This window comes from Carassius auratus, unplaced genomic scaffold, assembly GCF_003368295.1.
Source record: "Carassius auratus strain Wakin unplaced genomic scaffold, ASM336829v1 scaf_tig00028060, whole genome shotgun sequence".
NCBI lineage: Eukaryota > Metazoa > Chordata > Actinopteri > Cypriniformes > Cyprinidae > Carassius > Carassius auratus.
The window spans coordinates 1-15,189 of record NW_020525656.1 but is presented as its reverse complement, the minus strand read 5'-3'; the positions used below and the strand labels follow the sequence as shown (position 1 = coordinate 15,189).

Sequence of the window (15,189 nt, the reverse complement as noted above, 5' to 3'; positions counted from 1 at the left end):
GCCGTAATTTAGATATATTTTTGAGATGGAAAAATGCAGTTTTACAAATGCTAGAAAAGTGGCTTTCTAAGGAAAGATTGCGATCAAGTAGCACAACTAGGTTCCTAACTGATGATGAAGAATTGACAGAGCAACCATCAAGTCTTAGACAGTGTTCTGGGTTATTACAAGTAGAATTTTTGGTCCTATAATTAACACCTCTCTTTTTTCAGAATTAAGCAATAAGAAATTACACGTCATCCAATTTTTTATATCGACTATGCATTCCATTAGTTTTTCAAATTGGTGCGTTTCACTGGGCCGCGAAGAAATATAGAGCTGAGTGTCATCAGCATAACAGTGAAAGCTAACACCATGTTTCCTGATGATATCTCCCAAGGGTAACATATAAAGCGTGAAGAGTAGCGGCCCTAGTACTGAGCCTTGAGGTACTCCACACTGCACTCGTGATCGATATGATACATCTTCATTCACTGCTACGAACTGATGGCGGTCATATAAGTATGATTTAAACCATGCTAATGCACTTCCATTGATGCCAACAAAGTGTTCAAGTCTATGCAAAAGAATGCTGTGGTCAATTGTGTCAAACGCAGCACTAAGGTCCAATAAAATTAATAGAGAGATACACCCATGATCAGATGATAAGAGCAGATCATTTGTAACTCTAAGGAGAGCAGTCTCAGTACTATGATACGGTCTAAATCCTGACTGGAAATCCTCACATATACCATTTTTCTCTAAGAAGGAATATAATTGAGAGGATACCACCTTTTCTAGTATCTTGGACAGAAAAGGGAGATTGGTCTATAATTAACAAGTTCTTTGGGGTCAAGTTGTGTTTTTTGATGAGAGGCTTAATAACAGCCAGTTTGAAGGTTTTGGGGACATATCCTAATGACAATGAGGAATTAATAATAGTCAGAAGAGGATCTATGACTTCTGTAAGCACCTCTTTTAGGAGCTTAGATGGTATAGGGTCTAACATATATGTTGTTGATTTAGATGATTTAACAAGTTTATACAATTCTTCCTCTCCAATAGTAGAGAATGAGTGGAACTGTTCCTCAGGGGGTCTATAGTGCACTGTCTGATGTGATACTGTAGCTGACGGCTGAATGGTTGCAATTTTATCTCTAATTGTATCAATTTTAGAAGTAAAGTAAATTGTTCATCTTAACTTGGTTTGTATGTTTTTTGTATTTTCTAGTTCGGGGAACAGACACAGTCTCTATAGTGTGATATCTAGGTGAAAGAGTCTCTATGTGCTCAGAATTAACTGACCTCTGTGACGTGAGGCAACTAGCAGACGGTCGGTTTAGCCAGTCTGTCTGCTTCCTGACCTGGGCCCCAGTTAGTCAAGTATAAACACTAAGACTATTTGCCATATTTCTAGAGAGAAGAGTGGCGCCACCCCAGGAGGGATGAAGACCATCTCTTTTTAACAGGTCAGGTCTGGCACATGGTGATGATTGTAGCCCTTTAATGGTGTGTGTGTTCTGCTAAAGTCTCAAAGAGTTGTTTCGTTCCAGCTCAATTGATCACTGTTTTCCCTGGCTTGAAATTTTATTTTTGCAAATTGTTTATTTTGTTTTTGTTCACTTTGGTTGTTGGCTCATGACTATTGTTTGGTCTGTTTATTTTTCATGCCAACTAGGCCATTCCTGGCAGTTTTACTCAGTGGAAATATATTCACCATCACTCACATGTGTATTTCATGCTTGAGCGACTATGTATGAAGTTTGTTATTTGGGTTCATTGTATTAATTTTTTTTATTTTCTTTGAGTGTGATTTATATTATCCTCTGCCATTATGTGGGTCCATCTTGCATGAGTAAATTTAGTCAGCTTGGAAGTAAAACGACCTGATTATTTGGTTACTAAATTAAATCTGTGTTTATAGTCATTCTTCTTTAAAATTATTAATTTACAGGTGAATCACAATAAATAAGAATGTCATGGAAAAGTTTATTTATTTCAGTACCGTATTTTCCGGACTATAAGTCACACTTTTTTTCATAGTTTGGCTGGTCCTGCGACTTATAGTCAGGTGCGACTTATTTATCAAAATAATTTTGACATGAACCAAGAGAAATGAACTAAGAGACATGAACCAATAGAAAACACTACAGTCTACAGCCGTGAGAGGGCGCCCTATGCTGCTCTATGCTCCTGTAGTCTACACTGAAGACATAGAGCGCCCTCTCGCGGCTGTAGACGGTAATGTTTTCTCTTGGTTCTTGGTTCTAAATAAATGCGACTTATATACGTTTTTTTCCTCCTCGTGACGTATTTTTGGACTGATGCGAGTTATACTCAGGTGTGACTTATATAGGGATGGGTACCGAAACCTGGTATTAAAATGGCCCCGGGGCTAAATTATGAAAGACCATAGTATCGGTAAGATCTGACGGTATCGGTTCTGCTTTCGGTACTGTAGGGGAAAAAATTTATGTACTATCTATTTTTGCTTAAAGGGTTAGTTCACCCAAAAATGAAAATGATGTCATTAATAACTCACCCTTATGCTGTTCCAAACATGTAAGACCTCCTTTTATCTTCGGAACACAGTTTAAGATATTTTAGATTTAGTCCGAGCACTCTCAGTGCCTCCATTGAAACTGTGTGTACGGTCTACTGAAATGTCTAGAAAGGTAAGAAAAACATCATCAAGTAGTCCATTTGACATCAGAGGGTCAGTTAGAATTTTTTGAAGCATCGAAAATACATTTTGGTCCAAAAATATCAAAACGACGACTTTATTCAGCATTGTCTTCTCTTCCGTGTCTGTTGTGAGAGAGAGTTCAAATCAAAGCAGTCTGGATATCCGGTTCGCGAATGAAGCATCCAGTTCACCAAATCGAACTGAATCGTTTTAAACGGTTTGCTTCTCTAATACGCATTAATCCACAAATGACTTAAGATGTTAACTTTTTTAATGTGGCTGACTCTCCCTCTAAGTTCAAACAAACCAATATCCCGGAGTAATTCATGTATTCATGTAAAATCAATCAACTCATTTTTAAATCAATATTTTGTGTCAAATTATTTATTTATTTTGTAGGTAGCAATGTAATAACTGGGATCATGTATAGCGAGGCAGTTGTTATAGAGAATAACAACCCCTTCAGGCTGATTTTTCACCAGCAATGACTGCAAACTCACCTGTTGGCCGCTCATCGTATTCAAAACGTCCCTCACGCTAGCGTTTATTCTTCTCTTCTGTTTCCATGTCGTTGGCGGCGCCAAGCAAGTCGCTAACAGTGCCACCTGCTGTTGTGGAGTATGAATTACATGACAGTTTACTAGCATGTGTGTGGATCTGAAGGCATTTGCGTGTGGATCAGCAAGGCAAAAAATTAGTGGCAAAAGTCACGTGACAGTTTTTCGTACTTGAAGGATTTTGTTTTGTACTTGAAGGATTTTTTTTTATTGAAGGATTTTTTTTTTGTACTTGAAAGATTTTAGAACTTGGAGGATATTTTTGTCATGGAAGAAATACGTTTCTTTGTATATGTAAAATGTACTGTATTTGTTTGATAGCTACGTTTTTTATTTGCAGAACAAAATGCATTAGTTTGTGAGTGATGTTTTGTATTTGCAAACCACACTGAGTTTGTTTGTGAATCGTTGGGTGTGAGTAAAACACATTTTGTGTGTGAGGTTTTGGCATGATTCTCACTCGATATGCAAGCCCTCTCAGGTTTAATAGCAAAATCCAACAAATTTCTTGAAATCCAGTTGCTTGAACCTCTCTGTAGTCTTGCAGGGGTTGCAAAAAATGAACTTCAGAATGAAATTTTTGTTGCCAAACCAATGCTGTCCAAAAAACTTCCATCTGATGCTGAATGTACTGCTGTTTGCAAACTCTTGCAGGAATACAAAGATGCATTTGCAGGTCTTCATAAATTGTATGTATCTGCTATGGTCATGGGTGTCTCTACTGCTTCATTCTCTGACAAGAATTTTGACACCATTCCGCCGAACAATGCTTCATGAGAGGAAAAAAAAAAACTTGTGCTTTTAGCTCATGAAAAAGCAATAACACATGAACTGGACATGGATGAGTTTGTAACAGAATTCTCTAAAATGAGTAGAAAGCTAATGCTGTAAATATTATAGTGACAGAAGTAGATCTGTTTTAAGACCTGCCCTGTTTTCCTCAAATCTAAAGTCACTAAACTGTTACAAGATCTACTGTTTGGTTTAAAAAAAAACAGGCCTACATAAGATTGTAAATATATATATATATATATATATATATATATATATATATATATATATATATATAACACTAACAATTGCCTTAAACATATATTAAAACTACATCAATAGACATGTGAGATGAAAGCATTAGAGCCCGACCGATATGGATTTTTGGGGGCCGATGCCGATGCCGATATTAACTCGAAAAGAGCCGATTTATAAGCCGATATTTTGATTTTGAAAATAAACTGGATATTAGACCCATTTCCTATTAGCTGCACTTACATAACATTCAATGGCAAAATATCTGCCTGTTCTATGTATGTGGGCTGTATAAACCATTTTCCAGAAGGGATTTATGTAAAAAAAAGCCTTAGATTACGGTCTCAATCACTAAACAATTGCACATCAAAAGTATATATTTTTTAACGATCAAAAAACAGTCTGATTTTAAACATTTAACACTTTTACTTTCTTCCAGTTGAAGCTGATTTTAACAGTCTGTGTGTGTACTGTAAATAAATTATAATACTAAAGTTAAAGTTAAAGTATTTGCAGAAGTAGTCCCACACTTTTGCTGCTACATCATTCACCTTTTTCAGCCATCTGTAGGGCAGAAAGAGAGACATAGAAAGAATAAGCATGTGTATTAATAATATCACCATGTATCATTACTCATGTCATCATTAGAATTATAATAATAATAAACAGGGATCTCCTACATAGGCAAAAATGAGAAATATATATATATATTTTTTTATTTGTCAAGCAATAGGTATTAACCTCCTTATATTTAACAATATTATTTCAACATTTTCCTGTTATGTCTGTAAAGCTGCTTTGAAACAATATGTAAGAAAAAAAAAGAAAAGAAAATAGCGCTTGTTCAGCTCACATTTATTTACATGTCCCCTCTGATTTAATCATTTCTGACGCACCTACTGTAGTTACTGTAACTACACTATATTTGCTCTCACAGACACATTCACAACGGACCCGTATATCTTCTCCTCTTCTCTTTGTGCAGTCTGAATCAAAATGGTTAACGTTAGTGCCATGAACACACCGCTGTCAATTTTGAGAAGAACCACCTTCAAACAAGTTAATAGCAAGCATTTAAGGGGCCTGCTAAAAAGGAAGCTATATTAGCGTTAGAGTAACGTAACCAGCCTGAATTCACCAAATTGTTCCCTGGGCCTGAGGGTAGCCTCTTCTTCCTTGCTTCTCTCTTAATTCTCATCAGCAGGACTAGCGCTATCGCTCGCTTCTTACAACGGGACAGATACATGTTTGCTGCTGACCGAAAAGAGGAACAACAGACTATGAAAGAGCTCCCGCTAAAAGTTTTTAAAACTCCGCCTACGCCATAGCGCAGAGCAGGGCAAATCGCGTTGTATCTGAAGGGCAACGCTAAACCCAGCGGCCAAGCGCTGTGCATACCGCGTCCTGTGTGAAAGGCCCATTACGCGGTCATTATGTGGGAAACACACCGCAATAGAATAAGCACTAAACGCTAACTTTATAGTTCGACCTCTTATTAACGTTCGCGCTCTTCCACTGATAAACATGGTATTAGCTTTGTGGCTAATCTAATATAGCAATGCATTAGCGGCTGTAAGTGATGTTACAGAATATTTAGAAGTGATAATGATAGGACCGTTAACTAGAACTACCACACCGTTTTTATATACAGTGTATGAACTAAATCTACAATCATTTCACATGACGAACGACAGACTCACCTGGGTGGCTTGGCTGATCGCTTTCTTCTTTGTGGATTTCTGGTGCTGTTGCAACTCTGGAGCTGCAGACCGCCCTCTGGTGGGCAAACTATGCAACACTCATAACATGAGTGAAGAATATGAGACTGTTTCTCATGTTTCATCGGCCGTTATAAACGCCGATGCCGATTTAAATGCAATTAGCTCATATCGGCCGATAATATCGGCCGGCCGATATATCGGTCGGGCTCTAGAAAGCATTAAAGAATGTAATTGAATTAAAAAGGAAGATACTTTAAATGTGACATTAAAAACCACCAGTAGGTGACAGCAGGTAACTTTTAATAAACAAGTAATTTAAACAGTTGATTCATTCAGCAATGAAAAGCCATCATGTTGCTTAGAGACACAAAACAGCACTGTGACTTTGTTTGGAATTATTTTTGTTGGCGAAATAGTGCAAAAATGTAAGTCTCTTAATAAAACGTATAGTTCATGAAACTGTTGTTAAAAAAAACAACAACCGATTACATTTGTATATTGTATTTTTTTGAGGGAAAAAAGGCACTCTGCCATGTGAAATTTACCAAAATTGATTAACTATATTTAAGGGGTATTAATATACACATGTTCTGCCCCCATGTCTTTTAATTGGTGATCATTCTGAATGTATTTTAATAGACTGAATCATGCAGTGAAAGAGCACATTCTAAATGCACACACGTAATCTTTTTAAAGTGCTCCTGTAGCTCAATTGGTAGAGCACTGCGATAACAAGCGCAAGGTTGGGAGTTCGATTCCCTGGGAACACATGATATGTAAAAATTGATAGCCTGAATTCACTGTAAGTCGTCTGCTAAATGCATACATTTAATTTAATTTAATTTAAATTTTAACAGTTTATTACCTTGTTCGAGTGATATAAGAGGATGGAGGAGAGGGTCCTCACCAGGTCTGGTTTCCACAGATGGTGCAGCCAAGGCAGCAGAAACAAAGAAACTAGAGAAAAAGAAAAAGTGTGCCACACACATCACTCATATATCAAAAGGAATCAATATAATACACAGTTAATAATAACAATAAAACATCTGTGAGTTGGCATTGTAAAAATCACTACATCCAACTTGCCATCAGACATCCACAGTAAGACACGACTCAAGCCTGTATTAACTGTTACAGAAATAATGGAATATTATAAAAATTGTTTGTTATGAAGCTATGGTAATTTTTGCATTTTTCTCCATACTAAATGTGTTCAGGTTACTGTTTTTCATGAATACCAGACTTGTATAGAAAAGAAAAAGAAATAGCCATTCATGGTTTTACCTGTGGCTACCATGACCTACAAATGTTTAGTTCTATGGAATATGCTAAATTTTAATGAGCAAATATAAAGAAAAGCAAAGGCTATAAAGACCCAACTCAGATAAGCTGTCAGAATACTAAATATTTTCATATATTTATTTTTACATTTAACACAGATGTTGTTTAAACACATTTATATTCGCATCCCAACTTAACTTAAGCGCTTTACTGCCAAATATCCATTTTCATGAAGAGAAATTTTTTTTAATAAAAATTACCGTTGCCACTATGGCAAATTGTGTGGCACTGAAATATTCAGGGCAAGTGTAATGTGACACACTGAGAGATTTCAATATTTTCATACTCTTTTAGTATTGTCAAATTAAATTAAAAATGGCTAATAAATATAATAACTAATAAAAAAATATATATTTTAAAATATCTTCAACATATGGTGAAAAACTACACACCCATTACATTTACAAATAAAAACAGAGGTAGCAAACAAGTAACCTTTGACATTATATCCTTGAGATAACCCTCACTCTAAGCAATATTAAACCATTAAACTATAGCAATAATTATAACTATGGCTGGGACTTTAACGCGTTAATTGAGATTAATTAATTACACAAAAAATAACGCATTAACTAAGATTAATTAATTACAGAAAAAAAAATTCCCGCATTTTTAATAACTTATTTTTGCACCGCGGAACGTTTCTCACTGGATGAGTTTCGGCGGATCGATTATACTGGAGCACCAACTAGCGTTCGCATATCACCGCAATACATCGAGCCTCAAGTATCACCTCAACACAAAACATATGTTGAACTATGTATTATTTTGTTGGTGCAACAGTTTATGTTGAACTCTTTATTGTTTTGGCCAAGGTTATTGAGAGTTGGACTTAGTATGTTATGGCCTCCGAAGCAACAGAGAGATGTTTTCTAATAGTCAGTGTTTCCAATGTTCTGAATGTAATTGACAGTATTGTGTATTACTTAAAAAAACACTTTACAGAAGGTTCCAGCACCTATAAGCTTCCTGAATTTCTGAAATGTATTTCTAAATTGTTTCTAAATATGCTATTGTTACACTTCATGGCAAAAATTGCACTGGTCTGCTAGACTTGGTTGAACAAAAATAAACAATATTTTGTTGCTTAAGCTTATATATTCAGTCATTATTCAATGTTATACTATAAATCCATGTGAAAAAAAATACTTCTCACTGTTCTCAGGTCAAATATTTATATGCGATTAATTTCGATTAATTAATTACAAAGCCTCTAATTAATTAGATTAATTTTTTTAATCGAGTCCCGGCCCTAATTATAACATCTCTAAACATGAACACATTGGGTTTCCTGTATTAAGCTCAGGAAAAATAATAAAAAATATATACGAATGAATGTCACGTGACAGTAGGCTACATATATGCGATGACCGTTGTGATTTGTATCAGATAACCATTGTGATTTCCTCAGCCTACTGTACCCTCAACATTTTTGGATCATTTTCCCCACATTAATAACCTGTAAATAGAACCAGTTATATATATTAAGTTCCTGTTCATTCATTACATGTCTGTTTCTACTACTGTTGTTTTAAAAGTTAATTAGTCGTCTTTAAGTTTGTTTGTAGTTTGTCGTCAGTTCGTCAAGTGGTTGGTAAGTAACATTTATATGGATTAATCAGCCTTTTGGTATTTTAAGTTTAATTATATTAGAGATAAGAATCATTATACATGTAAACACATACACTTACATACAAACAACCTAACTAAAACTAAATACCGAAATGTTAAGGGCGTTTTTTTTCCCCTCGCGAAAACAGCTGATGTACGTCATCAAATTCACTTCAACGCCATTCTGAGCGAGAAACACCGGTCAGGCGGGAAAATCTGAAGCGCTGCCCTGCTCAATACTGATTGGCTATGGCCTATTGGTACTGAGGAATATAACGTAGAAATTTAAAACGTTGCTATACATAGCACTTGCGCTGAATCTAAAATCCATCACTCTGTACCCTCAAATAGTATAGTTTTCAAGGGACACCCATTTGTGGTGGTCCAAAAACTAAGTGGATGCTATCAAGTGCACTCATTCACTCATATTTTACACCGCAATAACAAGTACGATTTACACTCAGCAGCTTTTCAAAATTGCTCACTATTTTTCATTCATTCCTACAAGTTAGCTGTATTATTGGATGTCGTAAGGCTATCTCGGATTGGTTTAGACCCCTCCTGTGATTTAGACCCACCAGCTCTGAGAAATGTAAGGCAAGTCAACCATGAACAGAGGCTCTGAGCTAATGTAATAACAGTAGCCCGGATCAAGTTACACAAGCACTAAACGTATATGATGGCCAGTTAACAGGTAAACATTTTCACCTTTGTGACGATGACACCCTGGCAAAAGCACAAGCGCAGGTCTCGTTTCCAGCTGGTATTAACACCATTACGCGAATCACAAAAAGTCCTGTTCAGTGACAACAGTTTAACAAACTCACGGTTGCGGGATTTCATTTCAAGTTTACCATACCAAACCATTCAGACTTCGCTTGTACCATGACGCTGATCAATTTTCTCAGTTGAATCGACATCAGCACCTACCAGCCAATTGAATGGCTTGAAACAGAGGAAACCCAGTTAAAATCTCGCGAGACACTACCCAGCAAACATGCCCGCGCGGGCCCACTGCGGGTTTTCTGTGGGACAGTGTGGGCAGAGCAAACCCACAATAAACCCACGTGGGCCCCATGTGGGTTAGCCCATGCGGGGCCCACAGCAGTTTTGCCCACAGGGGGCCCCAACCGGGGTTCGTGTGGGCAAGCCCACTGTGGGCTTGCCCACACAAAACCCGCTTTGGGCCCCTTGTGGGTTAGCCCATGCGGGCCCACAGCGGGTTTGCCCTTTTGGGCCCCCATGATGGTTTTCTGTGGGCAAGCCCACTGTGGGAAAACAAGAGAAAACAAGTAAATTAATAGAGTTGAAGTCTAAATGGGGAACTATTTTTAAGAATAGAATTAGAATAGTGAGTGCTAAAGTTAGAGGGTCAAATAAAGATGGAAGAGATGTGTTTTTAGGCCGATTCTTGAAGATGGCTAAGGACTGAGCTGCTCGGATTGAGATGGGGAGGTCATTCGACCAGGAGGGAACATTTAATTTAAAAGTCTGTAAAAGTGACACGCAAGCTTCTAGAAAGACATAAGTCTGAAGTAATGAATTTAGTTAAAGGGGTGCAGAGCCAGTGTTGGTTTTGTATGCAAACATCAATACCTTGAATTTAATGTGAGCAGCAATTTGTAGCCAGTGAAAATTGATAAACATATACACATAATAAATATACACAGCACACACACATATTATGTAAAAAAAAAAAAAAAGGTTAAATAAATGTATTTATTTATTTTGGATACGATTCATGATCAATCGTTTAATTATTAAATATTTCTGGAAGGAAAAAATTTATAATATAATATATCAAATTTGCGTCAGCTCTTCAGCACGTGATTAATTCTAGCCAATGAGAGCAGGAACTCTGCATAGTTAATGAGCTGTCATTCCGACTTCAACTGATACCGACCAGCTCCGCTCAACCAGGTAAGCTTTTTAAATTTCTCAGTTAATTTCTTAATTTTTCATTACAATTTTTAAAATTAGTCAAAATAGTTGTGAATTAATTATTTAATAGGAATTAATTTACACATTTTAATTTTGATTAACAATGTTGCTAGGGGCTTTTTTAAATGACCAACGGTTTTAACGGCAGACTTCCGATCGTTTTCTGATGTAACGTAATCTCTGGTAATATATCCTTTCACATGAATTCATTAAATTAACATTTTTTACGTCCATTGCGGTGTTTATTGGGTTTCATTTCCTTTTTTGTCTTCTTGTTGTTTGACAGCGAGCATTAACGTTAGGCCTAACGTACATAACGTAGTCTAATGGAGTTACGTTAAGTCCGTATAATGTCTCTTATAAAGTCCTAAATAGCAACATAAACGAAGATTAATATAGCATAATACAATACCTCGGCTAGATACGCTTATCAAATCTCGTTATCATTAATGTATGGCTGTTCATAACTGATAGATTTATCTTGACTGTATAGTTAATTTGTATGTACATTAATTCATACAAACCTATGTAATATTTAAGTGATCATTTATTTTTTCTCCCTTATCCATTCTCAGATATTAAACCATACACCATATATATATATATATTTTTTTTATTCTTTCTATTCTAGTCCTGATCGCAGAGTTAAGGTCCTGTCTCAATCCTGTGCTGCTGAAGCAGCTGATCGAGGTGGATGCTGGTCCTCCAGGACATCACTGTTGTAAGTGATCAACTTAGCAGTCATCCTGCGTCTCTTCTCAATGTTGTCAAAATTAAAATAACTTTTAATTTGTATTGATATATGCAATATTTCACTGATATTCATTGATGTAAAGAGTCACTAGGAACAGGTCACTGCATCTTTTGTAATGTAAGTACACTTTAATTTGTTTAAAGCTGCATATTCATGCATCAAGTTAAAGTCATTAGTTAATTTTTAAAGCGCTAATTTTTCCAAAAATGAAAGGTCTGTCATTTACTTATACCTGTATTACTTACGGTATTACAATAATAAGCTATTTTTATCTGTGACTCAGACATCCTCTTGGGATAAAGTCTCAAACCCAGCAAACACTGTTGTCTTATTTAGTCATTCACACATAGTCACTCTCTGTGTATCTCTGCTATCAGTAAGGCATACATTAATTTATTAATACATTAATTTATTATTAACATTAAAACATTAAAAAAAAAAAAAAACTATAAGTGCCCTGGGAGACTTCCCGAGGAGGACATTTTGACTTTGTTTAGGCTTATGTGTGTGTGTGTGTGTGTGTGTATATATATATATAAACATTTTAAATATATGAATAAATAGACACATTTAAACTGTTTATGTATTTCATGTTTTTAAACGTGGATTAATAAAACAATAAAAAGTACATTAATAAATAATTTAAATGCACAAGTTAAATCGCTTTTTTTTTTAAAAAGCATTTGGCATTCCTTTTCTCTCTCTATTTGCCAGATGCTTTTCTTTGCCGTTTTGCCAAAAGCTTTTCTTTATCCATTTGTCAATCGAGTTAAAAAATCCCATTGGACAGTACACACGTGGGAGCAACCAATCAACTGTCGCCTCAATTTGAAGCGCCAAACTGTCACTGGACAGTTCGAGATGAAGGCTTTATCCCGCTTTCTGTGGGCTTCTGAGGCGCCATTCTTGAACATTATAATTGTTGTGCAAAAATGTCCGGTGGATCTGATCGTGTTTGGAGAGGGATAGTGGATGATTTGCTAGCTTTAGCTGATTTCTGCGAAAGAAATTCTCCTCCTGATTATCATTTTGTATATAGGAGAGTTTCACAGTTGAGGGAAGACGTTGCAAATGCAGCGGTTAATTGTGGCTGTACAATAAACGGAAGGATTTGGGCCACGTTTGATGAGGCACAGAGTGTCATTCAACGACTGAGTCCCTTGGACTGTAGCAGCCGTCACGCTATTGCAGTTCCAAGCATTCTTGAACAACACCAGTCGTTGGATGTACCAGCAGAAGAAACGGCAAGATGTATCGGTGTGTCGCTAAGGACAGTCCGACGAAAACTTGCACGTGATGGCTTAAGGTATGTCACTTAAAAGAAAATGTATCAATGTTGTTTCCAAAAAGAATATGCCTGCTCGCGTTTAACTACAGCAGTCAATTGCATGACTGACTTCATGTAAGGGATACAATCGTTTTTAAATCAATAAACTCCCTTTTAAATCAATATTGTGTCAAATTGTGAATACAACCCCTTCAGTCTGATTCAAGACCCCTCCGCTTTCGCTCAACCGCCTCGCTCTACAGCATTACAACAAACATAAGGCTGGATATTTACTACAGTTAAGTTGGTTATGTGATGTGGAGGTGGGGGGCGGGGGGGATCTCGAATGTATATGAGTGCTTAAAGTCGGAATTTGTTAAAATATTATCATATAATTGTATTACGTAAAACTTGTGTGTGTAATGCCTTACTATAATTAAAACATGCCTTGTTTTTAGGAAACGTGACTTGTACACCTCCATTACGAATGAGGAGTTGGATGGAATAGTGTCGGAAATACACCACAGATACCCCAATGCTGGCTACAAGATGATCTTGGGACACATAAGATCCAGGGAACTTCATATTCAAAGTAGGAAATGTAGCAAATATTAACATTTTATGTCTAATGACATTTTTAATGTCTTATCCGCGTTTGAAATTAACAGATATTCTTGGCCTTTTTTCTTTTGGCTAAAAATCAATACATTTTGGTGCATCCCTACCATTGGCTTTTTCCCATTTACACCTTTACAAAATTCCTTTTTGTATGTTTGGGCATTATTCCTATTTGGGCAGGCAAATGTGGGTAAAAAAATTACAGTGGCGGGTGACACTGTCAAATCACTAGCCAAGTTATGTTTCACTTTACTGGGAAGATTAAATCAAACCAGCACAAATTGAGCGCAGTTACTCAATGTGTGAGTCATATACTGTATGTTTTAAATACAGTCTAATTACACTTCATCTGTATGTATCTGATGTACTTGAACATAGATAGCCATCACTATGCAAGAAATAACAATGCGCCGCTAGTTCATTTGAGTCAGATTTAAATGATGTAAAACTTGCTAAAAAAAGGCATCCAAAATGTGCAGTTTCTCTTAAAAAATGCAAGATCTAACATATGAATATTATTGTTATAATCTGTTGCAGAACACAGGTTTTTAGCATCATTAAGACAAGTAGATCCGGAAAGAATGGAACTGCGCAGGTTACGTCTTAGGACAGCCCGACGCCGACGTTACAGTGTACCAGCTCCCAACAGTGTGTGGCACATTGATGGGAATCATAAACTTATTCAGTTGGTGTTAAGCATTTCTTTGGTAAAGTTAATGGATAATGTTGCTAATGTCTAGGGTCACACATAATCTGCTCTCTTACACACCTAAATATAATCCTTTACATATGTCTACAAAATAAAATTCCCATCAGTCACAAAGTTTTATCAAATATTTTGTTTTGTTTTATGTTTTCAGCTACAATTATAGTGTAATAGTCTTGTATTCTTTCAGATTATCAGAATATATGCAAAAAAGTCTGCATGCTTGATCTTGCCCTACTTGTTATATGTAATGATTTCATGTTATGCTTTTATTGACATAAGTGAATATGTGGTGTAGGAAGAAAGCCATTCCTTAAAACCTTTCCTGTACTATTGGACACAAAATCATGTTCAATGTTGTAGCCATTGCATATAGTCTTTGTGTGCTTGTGTGGGACAAGTTATTTTTTAATACATGTTGTATTCTTAAATGAAAAACTTTAAATACTTAAATTTGCAGATGGAGAATTGTTATCCATGGGGAATTGATGGTTTTTCCTGGCTTGTGGTGTACTTAAAAGTTGCCACAAACAACAAGGCTCAAAAGTGCTGCAAAGTGCTGTACAAACATATGGTGTTCCCTCTAGAGTGCGTTCTGACAAGGGGGGAGAAAATGTAATGGTTGCCCGCTTCATGATAAGAACCAGAGGAGCAAACAGACAGTCACACATCACAGAAAGAAGTGTGCACAACCAGAAAGCTTGTTACCTTGTAGCCACATGAATAGCATTTTCCTTCACTGAACTTTTTTTAACTGAAGTTTGTTTGTTTTTTATGTAAGAATTGAGCGGTTGTGGAGAGATGTCTTTGACCAAGTAACAGACCTCTTCTACACCACCTATCGTCGGTTGGAAGATGAAGGATGGCATAATCCGGACCAGGAAGTGGATTTGTTGCACTGGTCTTACATACCACAAATTCAGAGGCATCTACAAGAATTTCAGAGTGCCTGAATAGTCACAGTCTAAGATCTGCTGGCACA

At 36.4% G+C, this 15,189-nt stretch overlaps 1 long non-coding RNA gene across 1 annotated transcript; it reads right to left on the bottom strand.

Moving 5' to 3' along the window:
• Positions 1–2,590: 2,590 nt before the first annotated feature.
• LOC113079459 (uncharacterized) lies at positions 2,591–7,689 on the bottom strand. Its single transcript, XR_003281712.1, has 3 exons — positions 6,835–7,689; positions 3,166–3,273; positions 2,591–2,646 (listed from the first exon to the last, which is right to left on the bottom strand). It is a non-coding gene; the product is annotated as an uncharacterized LOC113079459 (long non-coding RNA).
• Between the last annotated feature and the right edge of the window lie 7,500 nt (positions 7,690–15,189).